The 24243-nt window shown below is 40.4% G+C and overlaps 1 long non-coding RNA gene across 2 annotated transcripts in view; it reads right to left on the bottom strand.

Moving 5' to 3' along the window:
• Positions 1-1206: 1206 nt before the first annotated feature.
• LOC132883886 (uncharacterized) overlaps positions 1207-24243 on the bottom strand; it is a 50066-nt gene continuing 27029 nt past the window's right edge. For both annotated transcript variants that reach the window (XR_009654408.1, XR_009654407.1), the window contains exons 3-6: positions 20438-20709; positions 20081-20255; positions 5355-5648; positions 1207-2214 (exon numbers count right to left, since the gene is read on the bottom strand). This is a non-coding gene — a long non-coding RNA (uncharacterized LOC132883886). The remainder of the gene's footprint in view (positions 2215-5354; positions 5649-20080; positions 20256-20437; positions 20710-24243) is intronic.

The raw sequence follows: 24243 nt of genomic DNA, 5'->3' as shown, positions 1-24243 counted from the left end.
TCGAAGTACCAATACAGAGCCAAGCAACCAAATGAAATATCCGCGGCGGAGTCAGGAGCGAACACGCTCACCCAGCCGCGTTTAGGTAATCAGCAATCAGCTGAAGTAAACACGCTACAGTGCGAATCAGAAGCACACACAAGCACTAATTAAGTATCATACTTGCAACAAAATGATACTTATTAAATCGCTACAAGGCGAGAGAACACCCCTATGATCGCGGTGAAACTGAAACTTATAGTTAGAAGTTGCTATCTGCCGAAGTCAGAGCGAACTCACTCAGCTATCAGCTGAAGTAAACAAGCTACAGTGCGAATCAGAAGTGCACACAAGCACCAAATAAGTGTCATACTTGCAACAAAACGATACTTATTAGATCGCTACAAGGCGAGAAAACACCCCTATGATCGCAGTAAAACTGAAATTTATAATTGGAAGTTGCTAGCTGCCAAAGTCAGAGCGAACTTCACTCAGCAATTAGCTGAAGTAAACAAGCTACCGTGCGAATCAGAAGCGCACACAAGCACCAAATAAGTGTCATACTTGCAACAAAACGATACTTATTAGATCGCTACAAGGCGAGAAAACACCCCTATGATCGCAGTAAAACTGAAATTTATAATTGGAAGTTGCTAGCTGCCAAAGTCAGCGAACTTACTCATAAACGGTTTCTTACCTTAAGCAAATGGCAAATCGCAGTCTTTAAGAGGGCGAAAAAAAAAACGCAGCTCCAACCCGTTAAGGGTTTGCAAGACTCCAGCGATTGCTCTTAGAAAATAGTACTACTCGAATAATCTGCTCTGCACGAGAAGATGCAAGAGAATGCTTCCGGGGTGAACGCACCTTAAGTACCGGTGCAGTGACATACGTCACCCCCTGTCGCAAGCGACCTTGTTGGTATACACACTCGAACTGCATGCGCATGTGATGGACATCCGGGTGCTTAAAGCACCGCCTCTGGCGGTCAGGAGAAATGAAATAGAACAGTTATTACAGTACACTCGATCTCGTTGTACACGGCTTATAGCTATCAGCTCATTTACAACTCGATTTCGTGGAATAACTGTTAAATGTACATTTTTTTCAGTTTTTCTTTCATTTGATTCATATTTCTCTGTATTCTGTGATATTTCCATTTCCCAAAATGGTCATACTCCAAAATCCTAATGTTAGGCTTGTTTTTTGCTGACAAGTAATACTTTAATATAAACATTTGTTACCTTTAAATTTATCGTCAAATGGTAGTAGTAAACTGCGTATTGTAAACATGCGCCCATGGAGTGGAAATCCTAAAAGGTTCTTCTGTTTGTTCTTTAAAAGTTCTACATACCCTAAAAGTTGTATCCCTCTCAATGAAAGGTTTCCAAGTAAAAAACACAAGATGCAAAGGGCCCTTGAGGAACCTTTTTTTTTTTTTTAAAGCATGTCTTAGGTATTCTTTGTATAGTGCCTGCATCAGAGTTTTGAATTTTGGTTCTGACTGATGAAAGGGCTCACTTTAGGTCTAACATTCCTGGTTGCACTATAATCACCCTGAGTTTGTGGGGGATTAGTGGCTCGGTGGTTAATGTATTGGAACTGATTGGTGAGTTGTGAGTTCAAATCCCAGTACTGTACTTTGGGGTACTTAATAAACCTCAGGTGTATTCTATCCACTTTGGATAAAAGTGTCAGCAAAAGAGCAAATGGAATATGAAAGGATGCGGAACTATGGAATCAAACTCAAGCTTTAGTGTAATAAGCACCATTGATGATCTTGGACAGTATTTTTAAACCACACCCACAGAATGATAAATGCTCTTTCAACCTTGTCAAATAAGGTGTTATTACCAGTCACTCGAAAGAGTGAACATATGACCTAATAAACATCTCAACTGGTCTCTATGGAGTGAGTTGAGAAGGGTTGTGTGCTTTAATGCCCCCTCAATTGCAGATGTGACACCTGATCTCCAAAGATGACAAAGAGAGACATAAGATCAGCTGGACAGAAGCATCGACAGTAACTGATGGGATCAGATAACAAGCAAGCTATGAGGATCTTTTGAATGCTTTGTCACCATCATCGTGGAAGGAAGATGGATAAGACAAATGAAGATGTCAGATAATGTATCCAAGAGTCGTCACTGCAAGCCAGCTGGAGTGTTTACATCTCAGCAAGGTCACTGAGAAGCAGAGGTATGTTCTGTCATCTCCATCAACAGCTCAAGGTTGCTTCTGAAAACACGACAGATTGCATATACTTGAAACTATCCGTGTATATACGGTGACTTGTTTTGTTTTTTTCATCCAACAGGGTCTATGTTCACAAACCAGAATTAATTGGATTTATTAAAATGTTATTGACGGTGTTATTTTAAGTGTCCATGAAACAGGTATGAAATTTTATTTTCCAAATATACTTCTCAGATATTTTTCCTGTTACGAGAAAATGATGCATACTATTTGATTTAAACATTAACAGAGATACACTTTAAACAGTGGTGATATTTGTTTTATTACCAGGTACTAATTTAATTACATCCACCAACTTTGTTGGAGAAGGTTATGTTTTCGCCTCCATTTATTTGTCTGTTACCAACGTAATTCAAAGTAGGGAATGGATTTTGAGTAAATTCTGAGGAAAGGTGAACCATGGGCCAAGGAATAATTGATTAGATTTTGATGCAAATCCGGATATGTATGTGGATCCAGGAATTTTTTTTCCTTTTCCCAACATTACTCAAAAAATAGTGAATGGATTTTGATGAAATTTGGTGTACTACAGCTTCAGTATTATCCAAGGTTCAAGTAATTTTGATCTTGATCTTGATAATATGTGGCTTGGAAGAAATATGCACTCTACCGAGTGCCCGTCTAGATATTTACTTGTATTTACCGATTTCAATAAATAAGAATAAACTACTTTCATTGACAATTTTACTTAGTCTTGATAAATAGATTAATAGACTTGTTTATCTTTAAATTGAAGTACTGAACATTTGGTGAAACACTTGCTGAAATTTTTTTCTTAATTAATTTTTGTTCTGTACATTTTTTTTTTTTGCCTTGACTGTGGCACAAATAGTGGTAAAACTAATAAAAATTGAATGGGCATGCAAAAACACTCCCTGGCCACTTTAATAGGAACTTGTTGTTGATTCTAAGATCCCTGTTCTTGGCTGCAGGAGTGGAACCCAATGTGTTCTTCTGTCTGCTGTTGCATGCTGAGACGCTTTTCTGCTCACCACGGTTGTAAAGACTGGTTATATGAGTTACTATATCCTTCCTGGCAAAAAAGATTGAACCAATCTGGCCATTTCCCTCTGACCCTCTCTTATCAACAAGGCGTTTGTTTCCACCCACAGAACTGTCGCTCACTCACTCGCTGTTTTTTTTTTTTTGGCACCATTCTGTGTAAACTCTAGAGACTGTTGTGTGTGAAAACCCCAGGAGATCAGCAGCTTCTGAAATACTCAGACCAGTCCATCTGGCTCAAACCAACACCCATACCACAGTGAGAGAAAGTCACACTTTGAGATCACAGTGTTTCCCGTTCTGACGTTTGAACATTGTGAACATTAACTGAAGCTCTTGATTTGTATCTGTGGGATTTGATGCGTCGTGCTGCTGTCGAGGGATCGGCTGATTACAGAACTGCAGAGAACAGCAGGTGGATGGTTGGGTGTTCCTAATAAAGTGTCAGGTGAGTGTACATTTGACTGGAATTGTAACGTGGTGTGCAAAAGTTTGGGCACCCCAGTCAAAACAGTTAAGCAAGTTGAAGATGAAATGATCTCCAAAAGGCATAAAGTTAAAGATGACTCATTCCCTTTATATTTTAAGCAAAACAATTTTTTATTTTCATCTTTTATATTTTCAAAATGACAAAAAAGGAAAAGAGCCCAAAACAAAAGTTTAGGCACCCTGCATGGTTAGTACCTAGTAACTCCCCCTTTGGCAAGTATCACAGCTTGTAAACACTTTTTATCTCCAGCTAATAATCTTTCAGTTCTTACCTGGGGGATTTTCACACACTCGTCCTTGCAAAAGGTTTCCGGTTCTACAAGTTTCTTGGGCTGTCTTGCATGCACTGCTCTTTTGAGATCTATCCACAGATTTTCAATGATGTTTAGGTCAGGGGACTGTGAGGGCCCGGGCAAAACCTTCAGCTTGTGCCTCTTGAGGTATTCCATTGTAGATTTTGAGGTGTGTTTTGAATCACCGTCTTATTGTAGGACCTGTCCTCTTTATAACTTCAACTTTTTTACAGATGGCGTGATGTTTGCTTCCAGAATTTGCTGGTATTTATTCGAATCCATGCTTCCCTCGACCAGTGAAATGTGCCCTGTGCCACTGGCTGCAACACAACCCCAAAGCATGATGGATCCACACCCATGCTTCAGAGTTGGAGAGGTGTTCTTTTCCTGGAATTTGGCCCCCTTTTTTCTCCAAACATACCTTTGCACATTGTGGCCAAAAAGTTCTATTTTGATTTCATCAGTCCACAGGACTTGTTTCCAAAATGCATCAGGCTTATTTAGATGTTCATTTGCAAACTTCAGACGCTGAATTTTGTGGCTAGGACACAGGAATGTTTTTTTTCTGATGACTCTCTCGTGAAGGTCATATTTGTTCAGGTGTCACTGCATAGTAGAACAGTGCACCACCACTCCAGGGTCTGCTAAATCTTTCTGAAGGTCTTTTGCAGTCACACAGGGGTTTTTATTTGCCTTTCTAGCAATCCAACAAGCAGTTATTTCAGAAAGTTTTCTTCATCTTCCAGACCTCACCTTGATCTCCGCTGTTTCTGTTCACTGCCATTTCTTAATAACATTACAATCTGAGGAAACAGCTACCTGAAAACACTTTGCTATGTTCTTGTAGCCTTCTCCTGCTTTGTGAGCATCAATTATTTTATTATTCAGAATGCGAGGGAGTTGCTTAGAGGAGCCCATGGCTGTTGATTTTAGGGACAAGTTTGAGGAGTCAGAGAATTTATACAGCTTTGAAATCTGCATCATCTGACCTTTCCTAACGAAGAATTTGAACAAGTCACAGCTCAATAAGCTAATTAAGGTCTGGAACCTTGGTAAAAGTTACCTGAGCACTCAAATGTATTGGGGTGCCCAAACTTTCGCATGGTGTTCCTTTTCTTTTTTCACTCTCCAATTGTACAAAACAAAAGTGATACACAAATCTTGCAGAAAACGCTGAAAAGAAATGTCTCGTCTTTACCTTTACGCCTTTTGGTGATCAGTTCATCTTCTGCTCACTTAACTATTCACAGTAACAGACATTTTCAGTAAGGGTGCCCAAACTTTTGCATGCCACTGTATATTCTTACTATATTGCAGTGGGTAAAGATTTTGCCTCACAGCTCCAGGGGTTCCTGGTTGAATCCTGAGCTCAGGTTACCATCTGTGTGGGGTGTCGCATGGTTCTCCGTGGGCTTCTTTCAGGTTCTCCGGTTTCCTTCCATCTTCAAAGAATATGGCAGGTAGACTGGATGCTCTACATTGCTGCTTGGTGTGTAGGAGTGTGTGAATGTTTGAGGGCATGATACCCTGTGATGGATTGGCGTTTCATCCTACGTGTATTCCAGCCTCATGGGCGGTATTCCTTGGAGAGGCTGAAGATCCACTGTAACCCTGATTAGGATGAAGTTCTGACTGAAAATGAAGGAATGCATGAATATTCTTGAAAAATGCTATAATTATTTAATAAATACAGAATAATTGGATAAAAGTGTGCTAATTATTGATAAGTTCTTGTAGTTCTCTAAGCTTTTCTTTATTTTTGTACATTATTAATCAGAACAATGTGTGAATACTTATGCATTAAGTTAGCCCAACATCTTCAGTTTTCAGAAACTGGTTAGTTAAGTGTGAAAGGCTTTCATTCAAAAGCAACACATTCCTTAATGTGTTCCCAGAACTGTGGCTATTAATCACACTTCTACAGGGGTGGACATGGTGATAAAAGTGATATAAACCATCAGTAATGACAAAGATAACCACTTACAATAATTACATAAAGCCTTGAGCATCCATCACAATCACAGATCACTTCGACAATCCTGTAATAAATTGAGCAGCGATGGGATCTTGTGATTATGTCAGTTCAGTAAAGAGTTATCACACTTTAAAAAAAAAAAATTTCCACATTTGTAGTATGTTTATGGCCATTTCTGTTTTGTAATAAAAATATTTTATTATGTAAATGTAGATAATAAATGACAATGTGGGCATCACAGTGGTGCAGCAGATAGCATTGGTGCTTCACAGCTCCAGAATCTCCAGTTCATTCCTGAGCTTGGTTTACTGTTGTCTGTATGGAGTTTCATGTTTTCTCAAAGTGTCTGTGGTTTCCTCCTGGTTTTTCTGGTTTCCTTTCAAAAGCAACCCTGCACCCTGCTAAGGATAAAGCACTTAATGAAGATGAACAAATTAATGAAAAATGATGATAAAGCATCAAAATCAATGTTTATAGAAACCAAAGTATTCAGCAAATAAAGGAATTTTTGAGAATTGTTCAGCTTCTGAACTCTACCCCGACAGTTCAGCAAGTATTTTTTTGACCTGATTTAACAGCTTTGTAAATCCATTTTAAACTCATCATGACAGTCAGCTGTATGATGGCCCTGTAGATGAATGATGGCCCAGTGTTGGCCCATGCTTCCCATTTTCATCTGGCCCACATACCACCTTGGAATGACGGCTATGAACTCATCCGGATCTGGCTGCCAGAACACAGCCACAACTCAGCCTTGATGAGACCATATTTCAGACATGATATGGAGCAGAACTTACACTTGGGCCATTTTTGGCCCAAAATTGAAATGCAGCACAGGCATTAGATATGGTTGGTTGCATTTGAGCCGTTTTTGGCTCCGATTCCAAATACCGCAAAAACCTTAAATGTGGCTGCTTAAAGTTGGCTCGTGATACACTTGCCACTGCTATAACTGACCCTCGTGTGCCTAAACACAGGCATATTTGCTCCTGAATAACCTGCTATGTCTTAAATACATCACATCCCTGCATGATGATAATTTTTCCTACATATTCTTTTTAACAATGCCTGACCAAAATAAAAAAGAACTGAAAAAAAAATAAATAAATGATTTTAACTTGAATGAGATCTTCATTAAAGTAGGGCATAAAAAAGTAAAATGTATTACTCGTAGGAGGTAATTAAATAATTCTGCCGTTCCTCCTCGGCCCCTTGTTATGTGATTGTGCGAGCATCCTTTTGAACAGTTCCTGAAATTATCATTAAACCAGCAAGACTCTGGTGTTTTTGTTTCTTTTTATAATTTAACTTTTGATTTCCCCTCTCCTGCTGGAGTCTCTGTCTGTCTCCGGAGAAGCTTGGCTGCTCTACTTACCAGGAACTCGCTTTCTTTGAGAGAATCCCTGTGTAGATGGTTATTATGCAGACAGTGAAAGAAGCAGCGAGGGACACGTTTCAGCATGCTGCTCTTGGCTTCTCTTGGATCCTACTGGGAGGGAGGACTCTTGATTTGAGGAAACAAGGCAATGACAAAAAAGTTGGCATTATTTGTTTCATTCAGTTTTCCACATCACTACAACGGCAGATGTGGAGGGAGGGAAGGTTCAAAAGGGTGGAAAAGTTTTTAAAAGGTTAGAAAGGGGTATTGTTTCACACCATGTCCTCCATATCTGATGATTATTGGGGACTGCGGGTCATGATATTAAATGGGAGGGCTAAAAATATTGTGAAAACTGTATGCTTGAGCCTTACAGTATGATGGGTGTAAAATTGTTACACATACAGTACGTACAGATTGCAATTTCAATCATGCTGTACCTCTTCTGAACAGCAAGCATGGTAAAAAAGAAATGCTGCCTGTACTATGAGGCAGTGCTTTCATTCAAACCACACAAAAACACAATGTCTGCTTCATCAATTTACCTCCAGTTTCTCCTCCATTTTGAAAAATCAGTGCTTGAGATAGTAATCGACCTCATTCATTATGATTATGTGTGCTATTGTACAGTATATCACACCATCACTGACAGTTACTATGCATTAATGCACAGTTTGGGCTACAAAGAAATCAGCCTCATTTTCTACTTCATTACATTCTGTGTCTTTTTACGTCCAGTGATTGGTAGCACAATCGTTCTTGGCTCCAAAGAAATTTTTAAAAAATGCACTTTTAGCCATTTGTTTATAACATGTGGATGCCATATGTTGACAATTTCATAACCTTGTTGGCTAGATCTAGTGACTTGTTAAACTTTGTTGGTGAGTTGATTTTGATTTGATTTTTTTTAAAGCAACTAACGTCAAAACAGTTTTTGGCGCCATTACCAATTTTTTTCTTTCTTTCATGAATACATTAGAATTTATTATTTTCTGTTCTGTTTTGTTCTCTTCTAAGTGTGTTCAGAAAAAAAAAATCTCTTCGTGTAACATGCTTTTGTATGCACACACTCATGATGATTCAATTAATATGCAAATGAGTCAATGACCTCATTGGTCAATTACCTCTAAACAACTTTTTGAGTATGCATTAGCTTCTTTCCCCAAAAGTGTTAGCAACATTGTGAGAGCTTAGCCCTACTAGCTATGTATTCTACCTGGATCTGAATGTGTGCAATCAGAATGGGATGAGTTCAAATCCCAGGACTATGAGAGAACCATTATTGGTATTAAGAAGGTGGAAAGAGTACTTTGAGGATTTATTAAATGAGGAGAATCCAAGAGAGAAAAGGTCACATTCGTTGGAGACAGCAAACCAGGAAGCAGAGTTGGTTAGTAAGGATGAGGTGAGGGCAGCCATGAAAAGAATGAAGACTGGGAAAGCAGTCGGACCAGATGGTATCCTGATTGAGGCTTGGAGATGTTTGGGTGAGACGGCTGTGGAGCTCCTAACGAGATTGTTTAATAAGATCTTAGAGAATGAGAAAATGCCAAATGAATGGAGAGTGTGCTAGTCCCAATATACAAGAATAAGGGAGATGTACAGAGCTGCAGTAATTACAGAGGAATAAAATTGATGAGCCACACCATGAAGTTATGGGAAAGGGTATTGGAGGCGAGATTGAGAAGAGAGGTAGCAATCTGTGAACAGCAGTACGGGTTTATGCCAAGGAAGAGCACGTCGGATGCAATTTTTGCTTTAGGAATGTTAATGGAGAAGTACAGAGAAGGCCAGAGAAAGCTACATTGTGTGTTAGTAGACCTGGAGAAGGCATACGATAGAGTGCCGAGAGATGAGTTATGGTATTGTATGAGAAAGAGTGGAGTGAATGAGAAGTATATCAGAGTGGTGCAAGACATGTATGAGAACAGTGAAACAGCAGTGAGGTGTGCAGTTGGAACGATTGAATGGTTCGAGGTGAAGGTGGGACTCCATCAAGGATCTGCTTTGAGTCCTTTCTTGTTTGCCATAGTGATGGATAGCTTGACAGACAAAGTGAGGAAAGAGTCACCATGGAACATGATGTTTGCGGATGATATGGTGATATGTGATGAAAGTAGAAAGGAGGTTGAGCTAGGTTTAGAGAGATGGAGTATGCATTGGATTGAAGAGGAATGAAGGTGAGCAACAGAATACATGTGCATCAATGAGAATGGGGATGAGAGTGTAGTGAAGATGCAAGGAGTAGACATAAAGAAAGTTGGTGAACTCAAGTACCTGGGGTCAACTGTGCAGGAAAATGGGGGCTGCGATAGTGGGGTGAGAAAGAGAGTGCAGGCAGGGTGGAGCAGTTGGAGAAGGATTTCGGGAGTCATTTGTGATAGGAAAGTCCCAGCAAAAGTGAAAGGTAAGATGTATAAGACAGTAGTGAGACCAGCTGTGATGTATGGATTGGAGGCCGTACCCTTAACGAAGAGACAGGAGGCAAAGTTGGAGGTGGCGGAGTTGAGGATGTTAAGGTTTGCCATGGGAGTGACAAGGTTGGACAGGATAAGAAACGAGCACATCAGAGGGACAGCACATGTGGAGAGCTTGGGAATTAAGCTAAGAGAGATGAGACTGAGATGGTATGGGCACATCCTGAGAAGAGATGCAGAGCATGTTGAAAGGAGAATGTTAAGGATGGAGCTGCCAGGCAAACGAAAACAAGGAAGGCCAAAGAGGAGATACATGGATGTGGTGAAAGAGGACATGAAAATGGCAGGTATGGTAGAGAAGGATGCAGAAGACAGGGAGCAATGGAGACGAAAGATCCGCTGTGGCAACCCCTAATCAGGAGCAGCCAAAAGAAGAAGAAGATTATTGGACATTAACCTTAACTATACTTTGATTTTATGACAAATGAAAGTTAATAATAAATAATAAGTTACATTTATATAGTGCCTTTCTCAAACTCAGGGTCGCTTTACATAGGTCAAAGAAAACAGAACACACACACACACACAAATTGCTAAAGAGTGATAAGTTTATGCAGTGGAGGAGGAGAAGTGTTCATGAAACAGAAAGGTTTTGATTTGAAATTTGATGAAAGGAAGTGAACAGCAGTCAAGGAAGGGTTGAGGGAGGGTCTTCCAGAGCTTGGGGACTATGGCGCTGAAGGACCTGCTACCCAGGGTAGAGAGTCTGGTGTGGGGGACAGCAAGGAGATTCTGGCTAGAGGATCTGAGAGAGCCGGATGGAGTGTAAGGGGTCAGAAGATCACAGATGTAAGGAGCAAGGTTATGAAGGGTTTTGAAGGTGAGTAGTAGGATTTTATACTTAATACAGGACAGAACAGGTAGCCAGTGAAGCTGAGAAAGAATAGGGGTGATATGAGCAGATGGTTTTTTATGGGTGAGGAGTCTCGCTGCAGAGTTCTGAATGTATTGTAGTCTTTGAAGGGATTAAGGAGGCCAATGAGAAGGGAGTTATAATAATCTAGGCGGGACATAATGAAGGAGTGGACCAAAGTTTGAGCATCACTAGTGGAAAGAAAGGGGCGAAGGCAGGCAATGTTCCAAAGGTGGAAGAAAGCAGTCTTGGTGAGGGATTTAATGTGGGGATCAAAGTTGAGTGAGGGGTCGAACAGTATTCCAAGGTTTCTGACAACAGGTGAAGATTAACAAGTGCGCTGTTGATGTTAAGATGAAAGCTAGAAGATTTGGACAATGGAGATTTGGGGCTGATAAGCATGATTTCTGTTTTATCTGTGTTAAGGTTTAGAAAATTATTCTGCATCCACAACTTTAGATCTGATAGACAGTCATTGAGGGAACTTGGAGGGGGGTCAGTGGGGGAGGATGTACACTACCGTTCAAAAGTTTGGGGTCACCCAGACAATTTTGTGTTTTCCATGAAAAGTCACACTTTTATTTCCCACCATAAGTTGTAAAATGAATAGAAAATATAGTCAAGACATTTTTCTGGCCATTTTGAGCATTTAATCGACCCCACAAATGTGATGCTCCAGAAACTCAATCTGCTCAAAGGAAGGTCAGTTTTATAGCTTCTCTAAAGAGTTAAACTGTTTTCAGCTGTGCTAACATGATTGTACAAGGGTTTTCTAATCATCCATTAGCCTTCTGAGGCAATGAGCAAACACATTGTACCATTAGGCCAAGTTTACATTAGACCGTATCTGTCTCGTTTTCTTCGCAGATGCACTGTCCATTTACATTAAAACGCCTAGAAACGCCGGGAAACGGGAATCCGCCAGGGTCCACGTATTCAATCCAGATCGTGTCTGGTCCGGTGCTGTGTAAACATTGAGATACACAGATATGCTGTGCTGAGCTCTAGCTGGCGTCGTCATTGGACAACGTCACTGTGACATCCACCTTCCTGATTCGCTGGCGTGGGTCATGTGACGCGACTGCTGAAAAACGGCGCGGATTTCCGCCTTGTATCACCTTTCATTAAAGAGTATAAAAGTATGAAAATACTGCAAATACTGATGCAAATACTGCCCATTGTGTAGTTATGATGGTCTTTAGGCTTGCCATCCTTCCACTTGCAAGTGGTAAGTGACTTGCGCACAGTGGCTCAGTCCCGAATCACTGCTCGTGTGCTTCACTCGCGCGCTCTGTGAGCTGCGCAGGGCCGGAGTGCGCACCCTCCAGAGGGCACTCGCTGTTCAGGGCGGAGTGATTTGGAGCGCAGCCTCTGAGGAGGAAGCGATGAGCTGCACTGACACATTTCAACTTACTTGAACTTGAATTAGTCATGTGATTAGCGTATCCGTGTATTGGCGTTGCTGTGTGCATGCGAATCTTGTATTGGCGTTGCTGTGTGCACGCTAATCGTTTTTAAAAACGTTAATCTGATGATCCGCTGATACGGTCTAATGTAAACCCCACCTTAGAACACTGGAGTGATAGTTGCTGGAAATGGGTCTCTATACACCTATGGAGATATTGCACCAAAAACCAGACATTTGCAGCTAGAATAGTCATTTACCACATTAGCAATGTATAGAGTGGATTTCTGATTAGTTTAAAGTGATCTTCATTGAAAAGAACAGTGCTTTTCTTTCAAAAATAAGGACATTTCAAAGTGACCCCAAACTTTTGAACGGTAGTGTAAGTTGCTTTGGATAAAATTGTTTACCAAATGGAATGATAAAAATAAAATGCCAGACATCAGCAAATCAAAGCTACCAGACTTACAATTCAAGTGGCAGTGGTTCACAAATCAATCCTCCGAGCCCTACAGATGATGATCCATATTTTTCTTTCCCTATGCTGGGTGGGTTGAAAGAGAGCAAAATGTGGGCTGTCCATCTGGAGGTCCCTGAGGATCGGTTTGAGCACTGCTGGTTTAGAGTGAATGAGTTGTGAGTGGAGAAAAATCTTTAAGACTATTACAGAAGTCCAGTTGTTTTGACTTACTAAGGCCAGACATTGAAATGGACATGGACGACTGAAGAGCTTCATCCGTCCTGACAAGCAGCTAACAGCAGCCTTTTCTCTGTCTCATTGATCATGGCACATGCTTGCCTTAAGTGCTCTGGCTATGACAGAAAGAAACAATGGCAGTCTCATGAAAGTCAATATTTTAATAAACACCAGCTGCATGCAGTCTCTCCTGTCTGCAGCTTGAAGTACTGAGCGTCCTGACAGGCCACTTGCTGAACCACTTGGAAGGAAAATGGAGAATTAAATCAAGGTGAAATTGAGGCAGGACTCAATTTATGGATGCAAAAGACAAACATGCAGTGCCTTCTACAATTATTAGCACGCTTTGTAAAGATTAGTAAATAGGGTTAGAAAAAAATCCACCTTTTGCTGAAGTCGCTTCATCTCACACTGAAAAAAATGAGAAAAATCCACCCTTTAATTGAAATAAATTTATTCAGAGAAAAACAATAATGCATCAAGAAATAATTATTTTCAACAAAAACATATGCCACAATTATTGGCACCCCTGCATTTAATACTTTGAACCTCCGTTTGCCAGTAAAACAGCACTGAGTCTCTCCTATAAAATTTTATAAGGTTGGAGATCCAGAGCAGGGCATCTGAGATGTTCCTCTTTACACAATCTCTCCAGATCATCCAGGGTCCTCGACCCTCTCTTGTGCTCTCTCCTCTCCAGCTCACCCCACAGGTTTTCACTGGGGTTCAGCTCAGAGGACTAAAATGGCCAGGGCAGAAGATTGATTCTGTTGATTTGGACTTCGGATCATTGTTCTGCTGGAAGATCCAGTGACGACCCAGTTTTTGTTTCCTGGCAGAAGCAGACAGACTTTGATTTAAAATGTCCTGGTATCCTGGCGACTTGTCCAGGGTGTACCCCGCCTTTCGCCCATAGTCAGCTGGGATAGGCTCCAGCTTGCCTGCGACCCTATAGAAGGATAAAGCGGCTAGAGATAATGAGATGAGATGAGATGAGATGAGATGAGATGAGATGAGATGAGATGAGATGAGATGAGATGAGATGTCCTGGTATTACATGGAGTCCATGATGCCATGGACCCTAACAAGGTTTTCAGGCCTTTGGAGGAAAAACAGCCCCCAAACATCACAGAACCTCCACCATATTTTACAGTTAGGATCGGGTTCTTTTCATTATAGCCATTCTTCTTTTTACACCAAACCCACCGCAAGTGTTTATTGCCAAAAAGCTTAATTTCTGTTCCACCAGACCAGAGAATATGCTTCCAGTCAAAGCTGTAGTAGCGTTTTGGAAACTTCAGGCATTTACGTTTGTGGTTAACTGACAGAAAAGGATTTTTTTTTCTGACATACCTTCCAAATAATCTGTTGGCATGGAGGTGGAATCTGATGGTGGTTTTGGAGACTTGGAAATCCCAAGATTTTACATTTTCTTGTAATTCACCAACGGGGATCCTTGGGGCTTTTTTTTTTTTTTTTTGCCTCTCCTACCCTCCTCACTGTACATGGGGGCAAAATAAACTCGGCTCCTCTTCCAGGCAAGTTTGTAACAGTTCCAGTTGGTGTCCACTTTTTTATTATTGCCCTAGCAGAACATCGGAAATGGACATTTTCAGGCAAGTAGCTGGTTTTTTTTTTTATAACCATTCCCTGACTTATGAAGGTCAACACACTTCTCCCTCATTGGGTTTGTGTGTCTCTGATCTTTCCCATGTTGATGTTGAGGGAATTTGGCCTCTGTGCACCTCATATTTGGTCCCCAGTTAATCAGGAAGTCATGGATTACAGCTTGAAAGATCCTACACACTCCAGTCAACTCAAAAATACTGTACAATTTAAATGGGAAACATGTTTCATGGGAAACATTGTTAAATGGGAAACATTGTGTTCACTAGAATTTCCTGGGTTGCCAATAATTTTGGCTTATGTGTTTTTGTTGAAAATAAATAATTTTCTTGATGAGGGATTTGTTTTACTCTGAATAACTTTATTTCAATTGACGGTTGGATTTTTCTCATTTTTTCAGTGTGAGATGAAACAACTTCACCAAAAGGTGGATTTTTTCTAACGCTTTTTTACTAATCTTTGGGGGGGGGGGATAGTTGTGGAGAGCACTGTATAATCACTTTATCTAAAACAGATTTGGACAAGCTGTTGACTCCTGGGGGTATTTTATATTAACTTTAGAGGTACACTTACCACATTTGTAAAGAAGATATAAATTGTGAGATGTCTACATGCATGTCCAATGTGTACGGTGGTGTGATTGGAAGCGTTGGTATCTCACTGGTTTTGGGGCCTCTTTTATGTGAAATGTTTAGCATGGTGCAAAAACCAAAACAATATCCATTGAGTCTCAGGCCCTGTCCACACGGCAATGGATTCAGGTGACTCCGATACAATTGCTTATCGTTTAGGCCTGGCGTCCACACGGCACCGGCATTTTGGGTGCCCAAAACGCAATCTTTTTGAGAACAGGTTCCAGAGTGGAAAGATCTGGCAACGTTGCCGTTGCGAAGTCATCTGGATGAGTAGAACGGATTTGTTTACGATGACGTCACAACCACGTGACTGTGAGTGCTTCACGCCGGGTAGAAGTGTAACGAACTCGATGCGAGTTGTCAACAAATCCTATAACTTGGTTCATGAAACGCGCTTACAAAATATTTTCACTGTGAATATTTATTGTGTAAAGTGGTGCAAAGTGAGAGAGAGACAGAGAGAGAAAATAGCCCTCAGGGCAGAGTCAATCCCGCCAGCAAAAATAGGGGAAAAAAGGAGCGATCTCACCTCTTCAGATGTTGGTTTAAGTCCTACAATACATTCCTCAAAAAGGGCATAGAAGAACAAATTAATCCATCAACATGTAGCATTCAATTTATTCCGGACCATTAAAGACGCCGCCTTCCGCGTAGAATCATACGTCATCCTCGCCGCCATATTGGATGGGTCAAAGTGGAGAATAAAGATGCCTCATTCATGTGCTGCGTTTAACTGTACCAACAGGTTTACCGTCCAAACGAGATCACATGGGATTACCTTTCACAGGTGAGACTGGAAAAATACTTTTCATTGTATTTGGTCATTATAATGTAATTTTACGAACAGATTTTCCTGACTTTGTGGCTAATATGAAGTCTCGCGCATAATAGTTTATGCGCATGCGTCTATTGTTCTGGTGTCTCCGAAGGGACCGTCTTACAGCGCACCTAGAGGTGTGGCATGTGTATTGCATTGTTTTCAGCAAGCGTTGCGTTGCCATATGGACCTGATATTTTACTGATCGTTGCCCATTTGGATGCGATATATTTTTAAATAACATCTCGTTGCCGTTGTCGTGTGGATGTAGCCTCAGTTCTGTGGGCAGACGCACTACCTTTTGATGAAAGACCCCAGAGGAGAATGACTGAACTGGTTCCTGCTAACCAGAAGCTTACAGTAACTCAAATAATCACTCTTTACAATAATGGTGAGCAGAAAAGCATGTCAAAAAGAAAAATATCAAATTCTTGAGGTTGATGGGCTTCAACACCTGAAGAACACATTGGGTTCCACTTCTGTTGGCCAAGAACAAGAATTTGAGGCCACACTGGGCACAGAATCACCCAGACTGGAAACTTGAAGATTGCAAAAACATGCCTGTTTTTTTTTTCCAATCTTCAATCGTCCAGTTTCATTGAGCCTGTGTGTGTGATGTTCTGTGATTGATCAGGCTCTGTGATGTGTCATACATTTTCTTACAGTGGTTCAAGGAAAAGCTTTGGATCCACCAGAACCCTGAATTGGATAAACAATAGCAGACAAGTATGTTGTTTTATACGTATTTTGCCCTTCACAAGACCAGTGCTGCCTTACAAAAGTTGTAATGCACATATGGTATGAAAAACTGACAATGAACCACAACACACACAAAAGAATGAACATAAAGCAGAGGATAAGAGAGTGAATAAAGAGAAAGAGGTCAATGACAGGAGATGGAGATGGAACAAAAAGAAAAGATGAGCTTCTAGTTAGGAGTTAAAGGACACAATATAGGAGATGAAAAAAAAGGCAAGGAGAGGAATTGCAGTTTGGGAACCAATGCCAGAATGACTCATTTAAACAATTAGCCAGGAAGCAAGTTGACCATTTTCATAAATATATTCCATACTCTAGAGGAAAAAAGGCAAATAACTCAGGAGCCTCACTACAGTATATGTGCACTATAGAGCTGCAAATACCGTACAGTATTTTGAAGCAGGAGTATTCATTTAACACTATATACAACAGATTTATTCAATTCTCAAACCTGATTGGACAGAAGATGTTGATTAATTTTCTACAACAGAATTTCCGTTACGGCGGCACGGTGGTGTAGTGGTTAGCGCTGTCGCCTCACAGCAAGAAGGTCCGGGTTCGAGCCCCGTGGCCGGCGAGGGCGTCTCTGTGTGGAGTTTGCATGTTCTCCCCGTGTCCGCGTGGGTTTCCTCCGGGTGCTCCGGTTTCCCCCACAGTCCAAAGACATGCAGGTTAGGTTAACTGGTGACTCTAAATTGAGCGTAGGTGTGAATGTGAGTGTGAATGGTTGTCTGTGTCTATGTGTCAGCCCTGTGATGACCTGGCGACTTGTCCAGGGTGAACCCCGCCTTTCACCCGTAGTCAGCTGGGATAGGATCCAGCTCGCCTGCGACCCTGTAGAACAGGATAAAGCGGCTACAGATAATGAGATGAGATGAGAATTTCCGTTACAGGTTTAATGCTTTTATTTTAATGTTACTATTTCTATAACAATGTCTCTTACACAGGCACTTATATGGCTGAAGCTCCACATGAAGAATAGATTTTAAAATCATGATGATTATAATGAAGTTTTCTGTACAGGGGTGTTTATTAAGCATTAAAGGTAGGAGTCTCCAGTGTCAGCATTCTGATGTGGGAAAATCAGGCTACGTGGTATCTCCGTATTATGAGAAACTTCATTTTCTTTTGTTGAAGTAATGTAAAGAGGAAAGAGGCTGATGAGGGTATGACTGTTTGTTTATAGCTGCTATAATGCAATAAAAGAAACAAACTCAAATGTTTGAGGGGACATTCCTAAACATTAAAAGTAACTCAAATCAGAATCAGAAAACTTTATTGATCCCAAAGGAAACTGCTTAGACTATAGACAGCTGTAGCTCATTAATAATTAAATTGCTTTAGTATAAATACAGAGGTGTTTATAGGAAAACTGTGCCGTGTATGATCAAGAAATTTGGACTATTTCTTGATAATCACCTCGAGCAACTTGGCAAAATGGCTCCAATCGCTTCGTCACCGTAAGTGAGGAAGAATTAGAAATGATGAAAGAAAATGCTGTTCCTAAAAGCACTAAAAGTGCTATGAAGTTTGGTCTGAAACTATTCAAAGGTAAGGTGGAATGGTGATTTATTTTACTGATTTCAAAACAAAGTATTTTATGTCCTGGCGACTTGTTTGCATGTTCTCCCCGTGTCCGCGTGGGTTTCCTCCGGGTGCTCCGGTTTCCCCCACAGTCCAAAGACATGCAGGTTAGGTTAACTGGTGACTCTAAATTGAGCGTAGGTGTGAATGTGAGTGTGAATGGTTGTCTGTGTCTATGTGTCAGCCCTGTGATGACCTGGCGACTTGTCCAGGGTGAACCCTGCCTTTCGCCCGTAGTCAGCTGGGATAGGCTCCAGCTCGCCTGCGACCCTGTAGAACAGGATAAAGCGGCTACAGATAATGAGATGAGATGAGATGAGATTTTTTGAAATAATCACCTGTGTATTTATACTAAAACAATTATCTGCCTCAGGCTCAGTGAATATCAGTGAATAATAACCTCGATTTCATCTCAGTTATTATTCACTGATATTCACTTCATCTTCAGTGAATAATTGTTCATTATTAGGAATAAAACATTTGAAACATGCCGTTATTGGAAAATGATGCACTTCAGGGTGGTAACAGTAACTTTGCTTTGTGTGGGCCACATTACATCATCAATTAACTGCTGTTGATTATTTTCCTATATGTAAATATAAATATATATAACAGTTGTTCCATGAAATCGAGTGATGATGAGCTGATAGCCGACGAGGCGCGTAGCACCGTTGTCTATAATCCATATGACGAGATTGAGTGGAATAACTGTTTTATTCTATCCACATTCACTGGAATTTGAGAAACAGAGCATTTTTATTTTTTTTGCAAATTTGATAAATATAAAAAAATCATTTCTGCTTAGAATGTAAACAAATTGGTGAAATGACAGGAGCAATTTGTGGAAAATGTGAAAATAATACTTCTGGAAAAATAAAAAAAAACATACGGTCTTACCATCAAATACTTTTATTCCATATTTGGTTGCTTTTTTGTATTTTTGTGGTTTTCTTCTTCTTTTTCTTCTTTCAGGTTTTTTTGGCAGTTGACAAACCAACTTAAAGGTGCATTACTGCCACCGACTGGGCTGGAGTGTGGAACAGGTGATATTGGAAGGGAAACACTATATTCTTTTAGATATTTCTGTTTCTTTTAAATACTGGATAACAATTGTTGGGGTTTTGTTTTCGAGTAGAGTTTTTATTTCGTCCTCGATTGGTTCAGCAACACGCTTCGCCATTTTTGTTTTTCTCTACTCATGGTATATGAGCTGATAGCCTAGTAGTAGAGTAGCCAATCAGAGTGCACAATTGCTCATACCCATATCATATATACAGTATATTTGGTTCAAGACCATCATCATCAAGTCTGAGACAAGTCCAGGACCAGCGCTAGCCAAATCAAGACCAAGTCTGAACTGAGACCAAAAACCATCGTCTTTTTTTTTTGAGGATGCTTTCTAAAAGAAGGAATGATTTCTTAAAAATTTTGCGTATACGAAAAGAAAAAAGTCAACATGAATATTTTTGCAACCTCTCGGATAAGACCAATGCCCAAGACAGAAACAACTCCAAGTACAAATAGAAATATTTCCATACAAGGCAAATGCAAGTCATTATAGAAAACGTCCTTGAAATTGGATTCGAGTCCTACAGCCTGACATTTCTTGTACACCTTGGACAATAATCACCTATGATTGAAACCCTGAGTGAAAAATCTCAACCACAAGTTCTACCTTTCACAGTGCAACCCTTCAGACACACACCACTCCTTTTGTACCATATGTATTGATATACCATGATTACTCAAAGGTGTGACGAGATCTGAAATGCTAAAATATAATTCATCTCACTCACTCACTCACTCACTCACTCACTCACTCACTCGGAGCAGTCTGAGAAATAGCGAGGTCGTTTACCTGTAATTACGGTGTGGCTTGCTCTCCTCCATGGGCCTGCAGCCAGCTTTGCTGTGCTTTTATGGGGATTCTGGGCTTTTCTTGTGGTCGTCGTGTTGCAATTAAAACCGTCTCCAAGCCTTGGGTGGCAAAGGCGCTGAGGCAGACACAGCTAAGAGAAACGTCTCCCTGCAGGCTATGGGAAAAGTATGGAAAAGGAAAAACACACTTAATTACACTTGACAGGTAGCTATTAAAGTAGATTTTTTGTCCAGACCTTGGAGGTCTTCACATAAGTCAATGAAAATATACATACAGCAGTAATGCCCACTGAGAAGTACAGGTTATAATTATTTCATAGTCATATCAGACGGTTACCTTGGTTAGTGTTGTAGGTTAAGGAGTAATCAATTTGCTTTTTCTTCTAAGGTGTGTGTTGTAACAGGTCGGCCAGGGAGTGTTGGTTGTGGGTTTTTTTTTTTCCCCACACCGACTTTGATGTGGAGTCTGTCTCACGGCGCCTGTGATGGGAGACCGAGTAAACTTGGACCTCACTTTCTTCCATTTTATCAAGAGGTGGGGAGATCACACATCCAGCCAAAGACCATTACAATGGACGTTTTGTATCCCCTGTCTCCGTCTTCATCCGTCTGGAAATAAAGAAAAACAGCCGATTTGACAGGTATTATACCTGAGATCTCAAATCTTTTTTTATGGCAGGTTTTAATGAGAGATGAGCCAGAATCTGGCTGCCACACTTCATTCCTGTGTTTTGCTTCTTAAAAACCTGTGTAATTAGACACATTTTTTAGCAATGACATGCAAATTTATTTCGCGATCATAATTATGTTTGGTCTTAGTTTAATTTTACCATATGTCACCTCTTGCAAGAGAACCAAGATCTCATAATTGTGAATTCACATAAATTCACATGAGCCAAATGAAGTTTAGCAGCTTTATTTGTGACTTCTTTCATGTGAAATTGGATATCATTCTCAAATGTGTGTATAATTCCTATGAGACTGGGTGAGTTCAGTCATGATGCCCATAAATGAGAGATGCACGCCTGTTATATAATGTATGATTTTTTAAAAAAAAAGTGTTCAGGTACCATTTTTATATCATAATCAAGATATCTAACTAGCAAGGTGTTAAGTATCAGTTGTCTGACCCTTCTGCATCCTGTCCACTAAGCTTTTGCCTCCAGACTAATTGGACTGGGTGTTTCATATTGTCCACTAGTCCAGTACCAAAGGTTTATGAAGTGTGCTTTTTGATCGATGCTCAAAATGACACCAACAAGACCTGATGGTACAGTATTTTGGAAAGGGCTTTAGCAACATTTTTGAAACTAACTTTTTTGTAACTGATTACATTACAGATATTTAACAGATACAGAGAAGCCAAGAAGCCTTTATTTGTCACATGTACGCTCAAGAACAGATTAAAGCACACAGTGAAATTTAAGCTCTGCATTTAACCTGTCGGAAGCAGTGAACACACACACAAGTGAGCAATGAGCGCACACACACATGCTCAGAGCAGTGGCAGCTATGCTACAGCACCCAGGGAGCAGTTGGGGGTTCGGTGCCTTGCTCAAGGGCACTTCAGCCCAACCTTCAGGCCATGGCTGCCCCATGTTAACCTCACTGCATGTCTTTGGACTGTGGGGGAAACCCACACAGACACGGAGAGAACATTCAAACTCCACACAGAAAAGCCTCTGACAGGGCCGCCCGAGTGACATACCGTACAACATACCCAGAGCAGCCTGGGGAGCAGTTGGGGGTTCGGTGTCTTGCTCAAGGGCAGTTCAGCCATTCCTGGTGGTCCAGGGAATTGAACCGGTGACCTTTTGGACCCTTTTGTCTTCCCTATAGGATGTACAGTGGTGCTTGAAAGTTTGTGAACCCTTTAGAATTTTCTATATTTCTGCATAAATATGACCTAAAACATCATCAGATTTTCACACAAGTCCAAAAAGTAGATAAAGAGAACCCAGTTAAACAAATGAGACAAAAATATTATACTTGGTTATATATTATATTATATTTATTTATTGATTGAGGAAAATGATCCAATATTACATATCTGTGAGTGGCAAAAGTATGTGAACCTCTAGGATTAGCAGTTAATTTGAAGCTGAAATTAGAGTCAGGTGTTTTCAGTCAATGGGATGGCAATCAGGTGTGAGTGGGCACCCTGTTTTATTTAAAGAACAGGGATCTATCAAAGTCTGATCTTCACAACACATGTTTGTGGAAGTGTATCATGGCACGGACAAAGGAGATTTCTGAGGACCTCAGAAAAAGTGTTGTTGATGCTCATCAGGCTGGAAAAGGTTACAAAACCATCTCTAAAGAGTTTGGACTCCACCAATCCACAGTCAGACAGATTGTGTACAAATGGAGGAAATTCAAGACCATTGTTATCCTCCCCAGGAGTGGTCGACCAACAAAGATCACTTCAAGAGCAAGGCGTGTAATAGTCAGCGAGGTCACAAAGGACCCCAGGGTAACTTCTAAGCAACTGAAGGCCTCTCTCACATTGGCTAATGTTAATGTTCATGAGTCCACCATCAGGAGAACTCTGAACAACAATGGTGTGCATGGCAGGGCTGCAAGAAGAAAGCCACTGCTCTCTGTGCAATTTGCTAAAGATCACATGGACACGCCATGGCTATTGGAAAAATGTTTTGTGGACAGATGGGACCACAAATAGAACTTTTTGGTTTAAATGAGAAGCGTTATGTTTGGAGAAAGAAAAACACTGCATTCCAGCATAAGAACCTTATCCCATCTGTGAAACATGGTGGTGGTAGTATCATGGTTTGGGCCTGTTTTGCTGCATCTGGGCCAGGATGGCTTGCCATCATTGATGGAACAATGAATTCTGAATTATACCAGTGAATACCAGACAAGTATGTGTGGTATAAGTGTGCAGGACTGATCAACAGTTACCGGAAACATTTAGTTGCAGTTATTGCTGCACAAGGGGGTCACACCAGATACTGAAAGCAAAGGTTCACATACTTTTGCCACTCACAGATATGTAATATTGGATCATTTTCCTCAATAAATAAAAGACCAAGTATAATATTCGTGTCTCATTTGTTTAACTGGGTTCTCTTTATCTACTTTTAGGACTTGTGTGAAAATCTGATGACGTTTTAGGTCATATTTATGCAGAAATATAGAAAATTCTAAAGGGTTCGCAAACTTTCAAGCACCACTGTACACATACTACATTTAACAGTTATTCCATGAAATCAAGTTGTACATGAGCTGATGGGCGAAGAGTCGCGTAGCACCGAGTTGGCTATAATCCATGTATGACGAGACTGAGTGGAATAACTGTTTTATTCTATCCACATTCACTGGATTTTGAGAAACAGAGCATTTTTATTTTTATTTTTTTGCAAATTCGATAAATAAAAACGTTATACAAAATGTCTGACAAAATCATTTCCACTTAGAACGTAAACAAACCGGCAAAATGAGCATTTTGTGAAAAATGCGATAATAATAATTCTTGAAAAATAAAAAAAAGATATGTTCTTACCATCAAATACTTTCATTCCATGTTTTGTTGCTTTTTTTGTATTTTTGGGGTTTTGTTTTCGAGTAGAGTTTTTATTTCATCCTCGGTTGGTTCAGTAACATGCTCCACCATTTTGTTTTTCTTTACTCACGGTATATGAGCTGATATCCTAGTAGTAGAGTAGCCAATCAGAGTGTGGGATTGCTCATATCCAGTGAATGTGGATAGAATAAAATCAGTTATCACTACATTATCAATACGTTACCCCATATGATGTGGTTACACATCCTACATTATCAGTATGTAAGCCCATAAACATAGACAAAAGACTGTGTGCATTTTTGTTTGAAAATGGAGAATGTTGAGCTGTGGAACAATGAAGATGTTTGATTCCAACTGATATGAACTGCTCTTTCTTTAGATATTCACTCGTTTGGAGTTACACATTTTGGACAGACCCAGTGTACGTTTCTCAATAGGGCTTTCATTTGAACCTCATCTCATCTCATTATCTCTAGCCGCTTTATCCTTCTACAGGGTCGCAGGCAAGCTGGATCCTATCCCAGCTGACTACGGGTGAAAGGCGGGGTACACCCTGGACAAGTCACCAGGTCATCACAGGGCTGACACATAGACACAGACAA

Source organism: Neoarius graeffei, chromosome 3 (genome assembly GCF_027579695.1).
Source record: "Neoarius graeffei isolate fNeoGra1 chromosome 3, fNeoGra1.pri, whole genome shotgun sequence".
In the NCBI taxonomy this organism is placed as follows: domain Eukaryota; kingdom Metazoa; phylum Chordata; class Actinopteri; order Siluriformes; family Ariidae; genus Neoarius; species Neoarius graeffei.
This window is presented reverse-complemented; position numbering and strand designations above follow the sequence as displayed.